This window comes from Pogona vitticeps, chromosome 1, assembly GCF_051106095.1.
Source record: "Pogona vitticeps strain Pit_001003342236 chromosome 1, PviZW2.1, whole genome shotgun sequence".
In the NCBI taxonomy this organism is placed as follows: domain Eukaryota; kingdom Metazoa; phylum Chordata; class Lepidosauria; order Squamata; family Agamidae; genus Pogona; species Pogona vitticeps.
The window spans coordinates 6,036,455-6,051,205 of NC_135783.1; the positions used below are offsets into that span (position 1 = coordinate 6,036,455).

General features: G+C 44.5%; 2 protein-coding genes across 4 annotated transcripts in view; one reads left to right on the forward strand and one right to left on the reverse strand.

The window, feature by feature from the left end:
• FAM167A (family with sequence similarity 167 member A) overlaps positions 1-2,749 on the reverse strand; it is a 33,145-nt gene extending 30,396 nt beyond the window's left edge. Inside the window, exon 1 of one of the 2 annotated variants that reach the window (XM_020815232.3) lies at positions 2,414-2,749. The gene's annotated coding sequence lies outside the window, so the exon portion shown is untranslated. The remainder of the gene's footprint in view (positions 1-2,413) is intronic. The other variant, XM_072986711.2, reaches the window with a different exon arrangement.
• A 2,556-nt stretch (positions 2,750-5,305) lies between these two features.
• BLK (BLK proto-oncogene, Src family tyrosine kinase) overlaps positions 5,306-14,751 on the forward strand; it is a 45,915-nt gene continuing 36,469 nt past the window's right edge. For both annotated transcript variants that reach the window (XM_020815234.3, XM_072986741.2), the window contains exon 1: positions 5,306-5,447. The gene's annotated coding sequence lies outside the window, so the exon portion shown is untranslated. The remainder of the gene's footprint in view (positions 5,448-14,751) is intronic.

Sequence of the window (14,751 nt, forward strand, 5' to 3'; positions counted from 1 at the left end):
TTCAGTCTTTCCCCCTAAACTTGATATAATTTATTAAAATCTATTTCCTAAAAGCCCCAAACCTTTTTCCTTTATGTTCCAATAAACTAAGAAAGCAAAGTGTACTGCTTATAGATCATCCCATAGTGCTTAAAAAAAAAAACTCTGGATGGTTTACAATTTAATTCTGCGGGCTACACATTGCTCCGACCACCACCACCACCACCGCCGCCGCCGTGAATTGGGTACTCCATGTACCAACCTTGGAAGGATGGAAGATGGAGTCAACCTCAAGCCAGCTCACTGAGCCTATTGGGATTGAACTCGGGTTGTGAGCAGAGTCTTAACTGCAGTACTGCAGTTTAACCACTGCACTGCAAGGCTCCTAATGGGTGGCATAGGATCTTGGAGACATTAGAAAGAGAAAGTCAGCCCGTCTTTAGCCAAAGAGAATTGACTTCATTTGGGCATTAACCCTGAACTATTAGCAAGAGGAGAAGGGGACGACAGAGGCCACGATGGCTGGCCAGTGTCATCGAAGCGACCAACATTACTTTATTTATTTATTTATTTATTTATTTATTTATTTATTTATTTATTTATTTATTTGTTTGTTTGTTTGTTTGTTTGTTTGTTTGTTTGTTTGTTTGTTTGTTTATTTATTTATTTATTTATTTATTTATTTATTTATTTATTTATTTATTTATTTATTTATTTTACTTTATTGAATTTATATGCTGCCCACTCTACCCAGAGGTCTCTTTGACCCAACTTCGGGAGGCAGTGGAAGGCAGGAGGGCCTGGTGTGCTCTGGTCCATGGGGTCACGAAGAGTCGGACACGACTGAACGACTAAACAACAACAACAACAACAATCAGCCCAGACAGAAAGACTGGTCTTTGATTCCCCTCTTTTTGTCTTTATCGCCCTGTGCCCATTTCTGAGTGATGGAGCGTTTGGCATCACCTTCCCTTCATGAAGTCTAGGGAGAAACATACCTTATCCTTGCAAGACTGTTTCCGAGTGAGTGCTAAAAGCGAAACAACCTGTCCTAATTCACATTGGGGGGGGGCTTTCCTTGCACCGATCTTTCTTCCTTTTTCATGATCTGAAAAGAGGGTAGAAATTGCAAAGAAAAGGACAGGGATGGGAAAATGCCCTTCGCGTTATGAATGAGACGCGCAAAGGGTGTGGGACCCGCACGATTTCAGGGAAGCCTTCAAAATGCTCAATGAGAAGAAGGGCGGGGGAAAGGGAGGGTTTTTCCAGCTTCTTGCAAGATGCTCGGTTTTAGGGGAGGCTTGTCCTTCCACGCCCTTTAAAAAAACATACTCAGGTCTCAGGAGATGATGCAATGGATGGAGCCTCTACAATCCGTTTGACCGCACAGCGGGAGAGAAGACCTTCCCACCGAGGCCACCCCATCTGGGGTGGGAAGAGACTTGACATTCAAAGGGCCACGCCTCGATCCAGAGGCGCCCACATCTGGAATACAGCTCCTTCGCCCAAACTGATTCTCACTGTCCTGTCAGTCTAGGCGCCGCAGACCCCTGAGCGTCCCCGAATTTGGTACCCAACCTGACCCCCATTTTCCTCTTGTGTCCTTCACCGTCTCTTGGGGGTGACCATCCCCGCGCCATTCAAACCTATCACCCGCCTTACTCTTTAGAAGCTACCTTTTCCTCTCTCTTATCTTGATCCTATCAAGTCGGCTTTCAGACCCGTGTTCTCTGTTACATTGGGTTTTCGCGGCATGCCGTAAACTGTAGAAAACGCAGGCAATTCAGCAACGAACACATAGAAAATACACCCATAAGCAAGCAAGCAAGCAAGCAAGCAAGCAAGCAAGCAAGCAAATAAACAGGTTTAACCCGTCCTTAACTCTTTTTTTTCTTTTTCTTTTTTAGCCTGGCAATATTAAATGGCAGGGATGGTCATTTTATCTCCGAGATCCTGCTGTCCCCAGTCATTGGTGGGGCACCGCCGGTCGCTCCTTCTTGCGAGAACAACCTTTTTTTGCTTCCTGCTTGAAAGAACTTATTCTATTTCCAAAGCCGCCTTTGGAAGTGCTAGCCGAGAGGCTGCAAAAGACAAGATACAGAATCTCTGTCTCTCTCTCTCTCTCTCTCTCTCACACACACACACACACACAAACAAAACACACACCCACACCATCATTTCATTCCCCTCTGTCAACCTGCAGCTGAAATGGCAATGCTTAGCACCTAGTGGCAAGTACCTGCGAGGTCAACTCTCTCTCTGTCTGTGTGTGTGTGTGTGTGTGTGTGTGTGTGTGTGTGTGAGAGAGAGAGAGAGAGAGAGAGAGAGAGAACATCCGTTTGATCAAGCGCACGGGAGCCTCACTAGAAAAACTCTATAAATTCCTGGGTAGGTGGGTGGCTGGGTGGGTAATTTAAAAATGAATGCAACTTACCCAGCTTTGCGTGGTGCGAAGGGCTTCCCCCATTAACATTCTAGAGACGCAACGTTTATTTTGCTTCCTGCCCCTTGATCTGTTTCCCAACTTGGATCTTTTTGCAGAACGGTGATGCTCACCCCCGTCCTCTCCGCCTCCTGGTCTGGGTGTTCCTCAGCAAGAAAAAATGTGTGTGCATTTTAAAAAATTTTTTTTGGGAGGGTGTGTGTGTTTTTTTTTCAAAGGGACTTCTTTTCCCTCTGTCTGGTGTGCATCTGGGAGAGTGTGTGAGTGTGTGGTTGCGTCAAGGCGGTTGCCTAGCGACCGCAGTGCAATCCCAGGCTGAGGCTTTTCACTCCATAATTGCGTCCCCCCCCCCCCTCTTTGCCTCATTCATGCCAGCCAGCCTGAGATGCTAGCTCCTACAAAGGCATAACCCTGACAAGACCTCAAAGGGGAAGGTGCATCAGCAAGGCTGGGTCTTAAAACCTGCCAGATTCCACTCACTTCTCACCAACAAAGTTTGGGGTTTGGGTACCGCAAAGAAAGGGACACAAATATTTGTCCATATTCAGCCGAGATAGCATTTGCACAGTTACCAGATCCCTCTTAGACCTCGGGGAGTCAAAACATCTTCTAGCTTTATTCGGTCAGAAAAATGGCCATCTTGCTCACACCAGAATTTCTATTCCAAGAATCACAGCTCAAATCATTAGCTATTACCCAGGGAAAGAGGCATTAAACTCATATCTTTCCATGCTGTCTATACCTCTTCATCCTTCAGTAGTCTATCTTCTGGCCATTTTGAAGCCACAGGGTTTTTTCCTTTTTATTAAAAAAAGTTTTCCCCCTTAATAATCAGTATCATTGCTGTTGTTATCTTGCCCTTCTTCATACAAACACAAGATGTCTAGCAATCCATGTAAAAGCACTCCCTTAAAATCTTGATTGATGAATATTCAATGTGGATTTTTAAAATATATTTTAAAAAAACAAGGCACTGCAGAATTTGCACTATAAAAGAACGGCAATGACTTGAGACGGATTTTAGTGGAAGTGAAAGAAGAAAGCGCCAAAGCAGGACTACAGTTGAACATTTAGAAGACAACATCGTGATGACTACAGAAGAACGATGCAACTTTCATGTTGACAACAAAGAAACTGAAATAGTTAGAGATTTTGTATATAGCTTGGTTCAATTGGAAGGGAGACTGCAGACAAGAAATCCGATGACTGAGAGGTGGAAGGCAGCAATGAAGGAATTAGAAAAATATCATCAAGTGTAAGGATGTGTCACTGGAGACCAAAGCCAAGATCATCCATACTCTTGTCTTTCCAATAATAGGTGTGAAAACTGGACAGTTAAGAAAGCTAACAGGGGGGGGAAATGATTCATTTGAAATGTGGTGCTAGAGGAGAATCTTGGACTGCCAGAAAGACAAACAAGTGGGTCCTGGATCAAATCAAGCTTGAACTATCTCTGGAGGCAGAAATGTTGAAGCGGAGGCTATCCTGCTTTGGGCACATCCTGAGAAGGCAGGATTCTCTGGAAAAGACAATAATGGTCGGTAAAGTTGAAGGCAGCAGGAGAAGAGGAAGATCAAATACGAGATGGACGGACTCACTAAAGAAAGCCACAGGCTTGAGTTTACAAGAGCTGAGAAGGACTATGAATAGTCCCTCATTCATAGAGCTGGCATAAGTCAGAGGCAACTTGATGGCACATAATGACAAAATTTGCTAAAATACAATCGCAGGTGGGAAATGTTACTATTTTGGACTGCCATGCATGCTGGCAGGGAGATTATAATAAAAAAGAAGTATTATTTCCGAGCTCTGAAAACAATAAAAGCAATAGAAACAAGCAGCAGGAGAAGACGTCAAACTCTTGCTTATTCCAAAAATATTTCCAAAAATTGGAAGTCGAAAGACAAAGGTGGGAAAGGCCATCAGTGCTGTGACGGAAGAACGTTGCATCACCAGCTGCCATCTCTGAAAAAGCTTTCTGCTAGCTCTGTGGTTCCTCACAAGGCATGGCTAACAGAGCATTATCAGTTCTTACAAGTGAGAAAAACAAGAGGCTCGTATTTATTTGCTCACTCCATTGTTTAAGTCCCGTGGTATACACTCTCGGAGGGCATTAAATCCCAAAGGCAGACAACAGCATATTAAAGAGCTTTTGGGAGATTATTTGGTCCTTCCCGATTGAAGGGTTCTAAGTGGAGTCACTGGAAGGACAGATCCTGAAGCTGAGGCTCCAATACTTTGGCCATCTCATGAGAAGAGAAGACTCCCTGGAAAAGACCCAGATGTTGGGAAAGTGTGAAGGCAGGAGGAGAAGGGGACGACAGAGGACGAGATGGATGGACAGGGTCACCGAAGCGACCAACATGAATTTAACACAACTCCGGGAGGCGGTGGAAGATAGGAGGGCCTGGTGTGCTCTAAACAACAACAGGAAGTGGCATTTGAGTGGCCATCAGCCAGAGATGATCCAGCGCTGGCCTTCTTCGATTCCTGTTGGCGTTCCTTCGAATGCTACAGTTGTGTGACCTTATTAAGTCAGGACCAGACACAATACACCTGAAAAAAAAGAATATTAATTTCTGTCGGGGAGGGGAGAATTTAGGAAAATAGGAAGTCGTTACAGAGAGGATAAAAATAGCGGCCAACAGTTAAGAAGTTGTCAACATGAAAGCCGCTCGTTCTAGCCCACGGAGGCTTTGTGGGCAAGCTTGGTTTCCTACTGGAGTGGCCGCAATTCTAACATTAGCTTTGAACAAGCTCGATGGCTAGGTGACTGGCCTTAGGACTTCAGCGAGCAGCCCAGCTGTTTGTTGTTCTGATGTTGTCAGCAGGAAACCACTAACAGAAGTCAACTGACTCCCCGGAGCTACCTTATCAGAACATAGCGCTGTGAGTTCTATCTAGTTCTTATCAAGAAGGCTCTCAGTGGGAGAACATTCTAGATGCTTTTTTTTCCGGTAGATTCCCGAGGCCATCTGGAATAGTCGCGGGAATGCGTTGATCCGGCCTCAAGGAACGCTCCCAGGTGAGAAACTGAACTTAATGCAAACTGGTTTATCACTTCCCAAACGCCACCCAGGACAGGATTGAGAAAAAAGGGAAATGGGCTCACGGGTGGGAGGTTGGAGCCAAGAGCTGGACGCCAAGAAGTAACAATCCAGCAGTAGATTGAATGATGGGAAGTCGGCTGAACAGTAGTCTCCGTCTGTGACCTTTTAAAAGCCGTTTTCGTAGCCTCAGGTGGCCATCTGGAAAATGGGAACGAAGCAGCCAACAAAGCTTTTAAAAACCAATTGAAAACTTGGATGTTTAGGCAGGCCTTCCCTTCAGTTAATACTTGATTTTCTTTTTTCTTATTTTTTTTCCCCATCTTGAATAACTTGTCTACTGATGTCTAAAATCTTGTTTTATTTTATATTGTTGTTATATATGTTGGAAGCCGCCCAGAGTAGTCAATTGGCTAGATGGGTGGGGTATAAATACAATCAATCAATCAATCAATCAATCAATCAATCAATCAATCAATCAATCAATCAATCAATCAAGGAAGGAAGGAAGGAAGGAAGGAAGGAAGGAAGGAAGGAAGGAAGGAAGGAAGGAAGGAAGGAAGAAAGAAAGAAAGAAAGAAAGAAAGAAAGAAAGAAAGAAAGAAAGAAAGAAAGAAAAAGAAATCTGAAATACACTTATATATTTCAGGTTATTGAAGCTATCTATTCTATATTCCCCCCTCATTCTCTCATGTTCTGTCTCCTTCTCTCTTATTTGGTACTTGTTAAATATAAGTTCTTTATCCCTGTATTTATTATGCTTCCATTTGTTATACCGCTACCACACAGATACTGTGAATTTGATGGGTACCACCTGTGCAGTAATGGTATATTAAACAGAGGCATAATATTTTCCCAGTGCATGCCAGAATACTCACTTCATGAAAGTATTCAGGTTAGCTTTGTATGCAGCATGACAGGGCCGGCCCTGCCGTGAGGTAGGATGAGATGGCCACCACAAGGAGCAGACATGGGTTGTCCGGCTGCATATTGTTAGCTTCATAAATGGTTGATGGCTTGATTTTTACTACCACGCATAACAAGAGGGGCTTGGTTTTGTGCTCCCCCTGTGCCAAAAAATAATTTTGTTGGCCTCAGACGCTACAGCTTGACGTTGGCGGTGGAGATGTCATTTCTTATTTTTCTTTCATTTGCAAAAGTTCTCAGGATGGCCACGATCTAATGTTTTATCCCGTTATCACTTGATGATAGAATCTCTGCCATTGTAAACATCTGGGATTATTGGCAATCTGAGACAACTCTGGAGAACGTGATGAAATCCGGAAATGATGGGGATCGCTGAAATGTGGGTGTTGGCATGCACATGGGGATATATATATGTATCTTCTGTTCTTAGACGTAGATGCATCAACTGATCTTGAATTCCACCTGGACAGTGAAATGCCCCAGCTTGTCTTACCTGTATGTCGAATATTTGCCAAATTTCAGACATTTGGCATCACCAATTTGGGACCGCATAATCTGGCTGGATAGCTCAGTGGCTTAAGGTATCTGACTGTGGAGCCAGAGGTTGGGGGTTTGATTCCCCCATGGGGCCTCCTGCAAGTAAAGCCAGCCTGGGTGGCTTTGGTCAAGCTGCATAGTCATCTCAGGGTGTGCCCCCCCCAAAAAAAGAAGGGAAGGATAAACTATTGCTGAGTACTCTATACTGAAAAGAAAACCTGGAACCCTAAGGGAGAAAGGACATGACGACAGTCAATTATTCAACTTAAAGTTCAAGCTTTCCAAATGAAGGGATCTTATTAGACGGACGTGTTGTGTGGAATCATTATGGAGGACTTGGCTTCTGAAATGGAAAAATATGTCAATGTATAGAAGTTGCATCCATAAGGGGAATAATTCTGGGGGTTTTTTTGTGGCCGTTCCCTCCCTCCTATAGTATCAGCGCTGATGTCCTTTCAAAATACGTTTTCCCTTCCTCGTTCTTGGAAGAGTTTTCCCTTTGTGATGCTTGAGTGAATGATTCCAAAGAACTAGGCCGAAGGAGGACCAGGAGCGATTTAATCAAATCTCCGGGGAAGTTACAGCTTTATCTGATGTTATTTCTTATTATTAAGTGGCTGGGAAGGAGTTAATGGCACATTCACCTAGGCATGATTAATGCAAGAGGGAAAGATAGAAAACTAGGAAAAGGGAGCATATGGTAATGTAGGAAGCTGTCTTATGATGAATCAAAAGTTTGGTCCATGTAGCCCACCTGAAGACCCCTGTAATTACCTCAGGGGTCTCTCATCTGAGGCATGATGCTTCTTACCTAGCAAATTAAACAAAATTATCCACTGCTCTCTGATCCGTTTGTTCATCTTAGACGGTGAGCCTGAACCCAGATCTTGGAGAACAGATATTCTCCCAATTTTCGATGACATTTTCCAGAATCCCCAGCCAGCATGGCCAGGGAACTCATGAAATCTCCTCAGATTACGTGCCTTGAGAGGGTGCTCTGTCCTGAACAAAATAATGGTCAGTTTGGAATGACTGAAACCATAGTTTTACAACTATATGGATGGAAAGGGTATATCCTCAGCTCCTTGCTCTCAGTAATTTAGTTGAGGAAGAATTTTAACATGCTACTAGATTCCTCTCATCACCATGGATGAGTGTCAAAGCTGGACAGTAAGGAAAGCAGGCAGGAAAAAAATTGGTTATTTTGAAATGTGGTGCTGGAGGAGAGCTTGGTGGATAGGCTGGCCTGCCAGAAAGACAAACGAGGGGATGCTAGATCAAATCAAGCCTGGACCTTCTCTGGATGCAAAATATGTTGAAACTGAGGCTGTCCTCCTTGGGACATATCATGAGAAGGCAGGATTCTTTGGAAAAGGCAATAATGCTGGGAAAGGTGGAAGGGAGCAGGAGAAGAGGAAAGTCAAAAATAAGATGAACTGACTCCCTAAAGGAAGCCACAGGCTTGCATTCACAGATTCTGAGCACAACAGTTGAGGACAGGAAATTGCTCATTCATGAGGTTGCTGTACATAGGAGGTAACTTATAGGCACACAACAACAACCAACAAGATTCCTCCAGCCAAGGGAAAGGCAAAGATCTCCCTTCCTGGCCCACCTCAAGGGCCCTGTAATTTTGCAAAATATCTGTATTGATGTTTTCCCTTTGGAGAGCAAAGAACACACCTGGAAAGAGCAGGAGGGCTGGCTGATTGTCAAGGAAGACTCAAATAACCCAACCAGTGCTTGAAATTCTTAAACAATATGGGAATCCTCCTAGTTTGGGGCAATCTGCACATTTTTTTTTTGCCTCAAACAGGCAAGTCTAAAGCAAAAAAGAATAGGCAATCTCACAGAAATATAATTCTTGGCAATGTGCGGACTCTAATGAGAGCACAAATGATTCCTTAGAATCCTTGCTAGCACGGGCAAAAATGTCGCAGCGCCTCATCCGTGTGTGAGACAGAACAAGATAAGCAATGATTTATAATACCATACTCTGCATTTTTCAGAGCTGATCTCCAGCCTGGTTCATGGGCTCCATACCTTCCTTTTCTGCTTCCCTTTTTAACTCCTTGAATGCAACCCATCAAAACAGACATTACAAGGAGCTCATGTTTTTTACCGGCATTCCCTTAAGAGGTTGAATTCATTCCTAAGCTTTGTTTTGCCGGCTGATTGCTCAGTCACAGCAGCTTTGACGGTTGCAGTCTTCGGAGGGAAAATGTTTTATCCCCTTTTAATTGCGAAGCTCGTCCCTTGTCAAAGAGTTCGGCAAAGCAAGCCTGGATTCTTCCAACCCTTAATATTTATCTTTATATCCCAATGTGGCAATATTTTTCTATAAGAGGTTGAACAGACAAGTGGTGGCACCTCATCCTCCTTCGGATTGCAACCTCACCTTTTCGAAAGGCAGATCGGAAGATTTCCACTGAATCAGACCGACAGATGATCTCACCCGGTTGCCAGCAGGGTATGACTTAATGACTCCGGACTTGAATGGCTTGGCACGAAGAAGACGCCATTAAAGTCCGACAAAAGTAATTTAATTATTTATTTAAAATATAAAAAATCTCAAGCAGGAGGCGATTCCAAAATGCGGGGGCCACTACCAAGAAGACCCCACTATCTAACTGATAGACCCCACTATCTAACCGCCTGGCCTCCCTCGGGGTGGCCTGAGAAGACTGAGTGGAATGGGCAGCATTTCTGTAGGAGAGGAAAGGGGTAGTAATTTACAAAAGGAGTAGGCTGAGAATCTGGATATTACTGGGGGGGGGGAAGAACCTGGGTCCATTTAAGGAGAAGGGTGGGGTGAAATATGTTTTAAGGTTCTGGGGATTTTTCTTCTTTATTTGTATGGTAATTGCAGTGGGGTTTGGGTTCCTTTGATAGGATGTGACGGCTCAGAGTAGTGGTCAGTGATACAATATAAACATTTAGAAATTCATTCATTTGCTCATTCATTCATTTGTACGTCCCCAACGCTATTTTCTCTTTGAGAAATTACTGCAACCCCTTTCCTGTAGCTCTCTCTGCTGTGATATATGTAAGAGCTCTCTTGCTGAGCCGTGTCATTATTATTATTTTCTTAAGAAAACCCACATATACTGGGATGAATTTGCATGATCTGAAAGCAGGGTCAAAAACCAGGCGGCAACAACTGGGGCTTTGCACCAGGAGCCCGACGTCTAGAGGAACCCCCAAAATCTCAAAACAAATCTCGTGGCGAGTGCTTTTTTAAAAAAATAGATGCCAACCTTTTCTAGCCCTGTTAACGTTTCTATTTTTGACAGGATTCATTTTCTTCCTTTGGAGGGACACCCCGTCCTCTTCCTGAGAGAGGTTCATGCCCAGGCCTCAGGGCAGGGCAGTCGGGAGGTGTTTGCCCTGGGTGCGGAAATTGCCTCCTGTCCATTTTGTTTGAAGGAGAGGGATTTTCCCCCCTGTGTATTCTTGGTTTTCATTAGGGATCGGGTGCATTTCAAAGACGATAGGCTGAGTGAGTGGCCATGTCCATTAGCCACAGCGAAGAAAGCTGACAGGTGTGTGTGTGGGGGGGAACGATTCATTTGAAACGTGGTGCTGGAGGAGACCTTTTCGGATACCCTGGACTGCCAGAAGGATGAGCAAGTGGGTCCGAGATCAAATCAAGCCTACACGACCTCTGGAAGTTGAAAGGATGAAACGGAGGCTGTTCTGCTTTGGACACGTCACGAGAAAGCAAGATTCTCTGGAAAAGACCATAAGGCTAGGAAAGGTGGAAGGCGGCAGGAAAAGAGGAAGACCAAATCTAAAGTGGACTGACCCTACAGGAAGCCACGGGCTTGAGTTTACGACTGTTGGGGACAGGATAGGATCTCTCATTCAGAGAATCATCATAAATTAGGTAGCAGGGACTGAGAAATCGCACCCCAACTCCCAGGCTTCCATGTCTCCTCTGAACTTAGTTTTATACCTCTCAGCAGCTGGGAGAGAAGTACAGTGGTGCCTCGCTTAACGATTGCCTCATTAAATGACAAAACCGCTTGATGATGAAGTGATCGCAAAACAATGTTTTAATGGTAAAAATTCGCTTAACGATGATCGGTTCCCTGCTTTGGGAACCGATTATTTGCTAAATGATGATTTTGAAACAGCTGATCGGCAGCTCTAAAATGGCCGCTCGCTGTTCAAAATGGCTCCCTGCTGTGTTTTCAGGACGGATTCCTCGCTTTACAGGCACCGAAAATGGCCGCCCTATGAAGGATCTTCGTTGGACGCTGAGGTATTTAGCCCATTGTGACGCATTCAATGCATTTCAATGGGCTTTTTTGTTTTGCTTGACAAGGATTTCGCTTAACAGCGATTTCAACGGAACGAATTATCCTCTTCAAGCGAGGCACTACTGTAGATTTCCCCAGTATTTGGCTGTAAGTGGCCCCTTTTGGAATGCAATGTTTGGAGTGGTTTGGTCTTCAACGGGCAATGAAGATCCACTAACTTTACCAAAGCCCTGCTTTGCATTTCTGGATATGCGCCAAAGATCTCTCACTCTTTGGGGTTCATGATGAGCAGCGGTACTTCCATGTTGACCATGGCACAACTGCCTTGTAACCTTCCGCTGCAGGTTGTAAACAGGAGGCTCAACTTGGCCTTTTGCTAGGAAGGGGCCAGACCCACCAAAGAGGCCCAGTTACACGGGTGAGCATAAATCGATTCCCACTGGCAAAGGGCATTTTCCCATTCCCGTCCACTTCCCTTTTGTTTATAATTTCTATCCTCTTTTCAAATCATGAAAAATGGAAGAAAGATCGATGTCAGGAAAGACCCCCCTATGTGAATTGGGACAGGTTGTTTCGCTTTTAGCACTCACTCAGAAATAGTCCTGTAAGGATATATTTCTCCCTCAACTTCATGAAGGGAAGATGATTCCAAACACGCCATCATCCAAAAATGGGCACAGGGTGATAAACACAAAAGGAGGGGAATCAAAGACCAGTCTTTCTGTCTGGGCTGGTAGTTAATGCCCAAATGAAGTCAACTCATGCGGCTAAAGACGGGCTGATATTCTTTTTCTAATGTCTCAAAGTTTCTACGCCACCCATTAGAAGCCTTGTGGTGCAGTGGCTAAACTGCAGTCCTGCAGTTAAGACTCTGCTCACAACTTGAGTTCAATCCCAGTGGGCTCAGTGAGTCTTTTTCGGAGAAGGGTATTTTGAGACCAAAGCCATTGATGAGTTGCCGGTAGAATTAAAGTGAAAAAAATACTGCCTCCTTCCCTTTGCACGAAGAAGGAACCCTATGTTTGTGCAAATGGACGCCTTTCAGAAAGGCCCTTCACCAGGGAAAAAAGCGGCTGTCTGCACAGTCGGCATCCCCAGTGTCCTTTGGGTGCTTAGAAAAACGTCCTTCCCTGCATATTCTCAAAAGGACGCATTGCCAGAATTTGGGTATGCAGTGTTTCTTAACCCTGGTTAAAACCTCTGCATCTCCCTCAAACCTGAGAGGGAAGGTTAGGGAAACCCCGTCTTCAATAGATCTCACCCCACTCAACTTCAGAGCAAAAGGCCAGCTTGCCCGCCTCACGAACTCAAGGCCATTTCTAACCACACAAATGTCAATGATGGGCAGAATTTTCGAGGGCCTGGAAGGCCCTACATGTCTGCGAAGGGACGGATTGAGCAAACACTTGGCGAAGCCTGCTTTTTTCTCTCTGAGGGGAATTTTATTTTATTTTTATTGTTTAGTTCGGGGTGGGCTGAACTCATTTTCTGCTCGTTTTAACTTTCCCCTGCCTCATTTCGCTTTGCGAAAAGGCCTCAGGTTGACACAACAACAAACATCGCAACGGGGCTCTGTCATAACGTCGCGTTGTTCCCGGAAGAGCTTGGTGAACAGCATCTTCCAAAAATAATCTGGGAACCCTTTAAAAAAAAGACTCCCAGAATCCTTTAGCTCACAAGCCCCCAAGACAATTTGTCCACGTTCGCCCAGAAATTTCTCTGCTTTGTTGTGCGTGTGTTTTTGTTGGCTTTCTATCTTTTGGCATCTTTGCAGCTGGTCTGATCATCGTTCATAGGAAAGCCCCCCCCCCCCCGTTCTCCTCCTTTCACGCGCTCTGTCACAGGTTGAGACCATGTGCTATGTGAAGGCAAGCAAAAAGGAAATATAAAACAGATAGGCTGGGGAAACCCATTTCCTTAATTTAAATTTTAAAAAAATAAAAGCTAGATTCTTGCCAGTATCTTGTTTAAAAGTGTCAAGCATAAGGACTTGGTCTCTGCAAGTCTTCACATTTACCCTGGAAGATCTTCAATGTGTAATCATGCCACTGGAAAGCTACCTGTTGCAAGACAGAGAGAGAAACAGAGAGAGAAAGAGAGATAAATTTTTACAGTGGCTCAAGGAGCGAACGAATTCCCTCCTTGTGCTATTTATCTTAATACAGTCGTGCCCCGCTTCACGATTACCAATCATTACGACGAATCCGCTTCACAACGATGTTTTTGTGATCGCAATTGCGATCACAAAACGATATTTTAAATTGGGTTTTTTTCGCTTTGCGAAGATCGGTTCCCTGCTTCGGGAACCGATTCTTCGCATTACGACGATCAAAACAGTTGATCGTCGGGTTTTCAAAATGGCCGCCGGGTGCTCAAAATGGCTCCCCGCTGTGCTTACGGACAGATTCATCACTCTACAGGCACCGAAAATGTCCGCCGTATGGAGGATCTTTGCTGGACAGTGAGTTTTCAGCCCATTGGAACACATTGAAGGGTTTTCAATGCGTTTCAATTGGCTTTTTAATTTTGCTTTGCGACGTTTTCACTGTACAGCGATTTCGCTGGAATGAATTAACGTTGTTAAGTGAGGCACCTCTGTAGAGGAAGTGTACACACTGTACAGTCTGTTCACTGTGTGGCTGTCCTCAAACAGGGTTCTGGCCACTCCATATTTTATGTAGGACCACAACACCTGATCCTGAGACTCACGTTCTGAGGTTCATCCTTCAGGCCTCCAGTTTTGACCCTGAAATCTGGGAAAAGGGGATGCTGTAGATCTGGCAATCCAGCACTGGTTTGGCACCCATCCTGCTATATTGCAGATCAGCCAGAGGACTTTCAATCCATCCGAATGGACTCTTGACCCATTTCTTGAACCTTTCACCTGCAGACTGCTCCAACATGCTCTGAAAGGCAGATTTTTCCTTAAAAGTCTTGCTTTCAGTGATTTTCCAGTTTTGTCCCGCACAGAAATCCCAACAAGACTTTCCTTGGCTAGGCGGGCTTTTCTGACATGCCTGCGGGAAGGTTTTCATTCATTTCGGTTTTTCATTTCCCTGAGTTTAACTCTTATAAAAGAATTGCCAGACTCTGCAGAAATTGGTAGTTCCTGTGCAGGACTTGGGAACTCCTATGCACGATTTGACCAATCCTCCCCAGGATGGCTGTTTTTCATCTTTGGCATAGTTTCAGAAATGCCACTCAAGGTTTTGTGGACGGAATGGAATTTCCCATGAGATTTTCCTCCTGATTAATCTGGCTGCAGAGAAATTTGAAGGCGAGAAGATAAAATGATCCCCCACTTCTTTGGAAGGAGGGCGGAAGAGTAGAATCCATATTGCTACTTAGTACTACTTCACCACTCTTCAAATACATCGTGTCTCCACTTTGTGCATCACTCATACAAGCACTGTTTTGCAAATGTTCCTGAAAGTTATGACATAATGAAGATCCATCTCTAGGGTTGAATTCTTGGCCTTGAAATCTCTGACGGTGACATGCTGGTGACTCGCTAACTCCCGTTATAAGTCAGGGGACATTTCTATGCAAAGTGGCT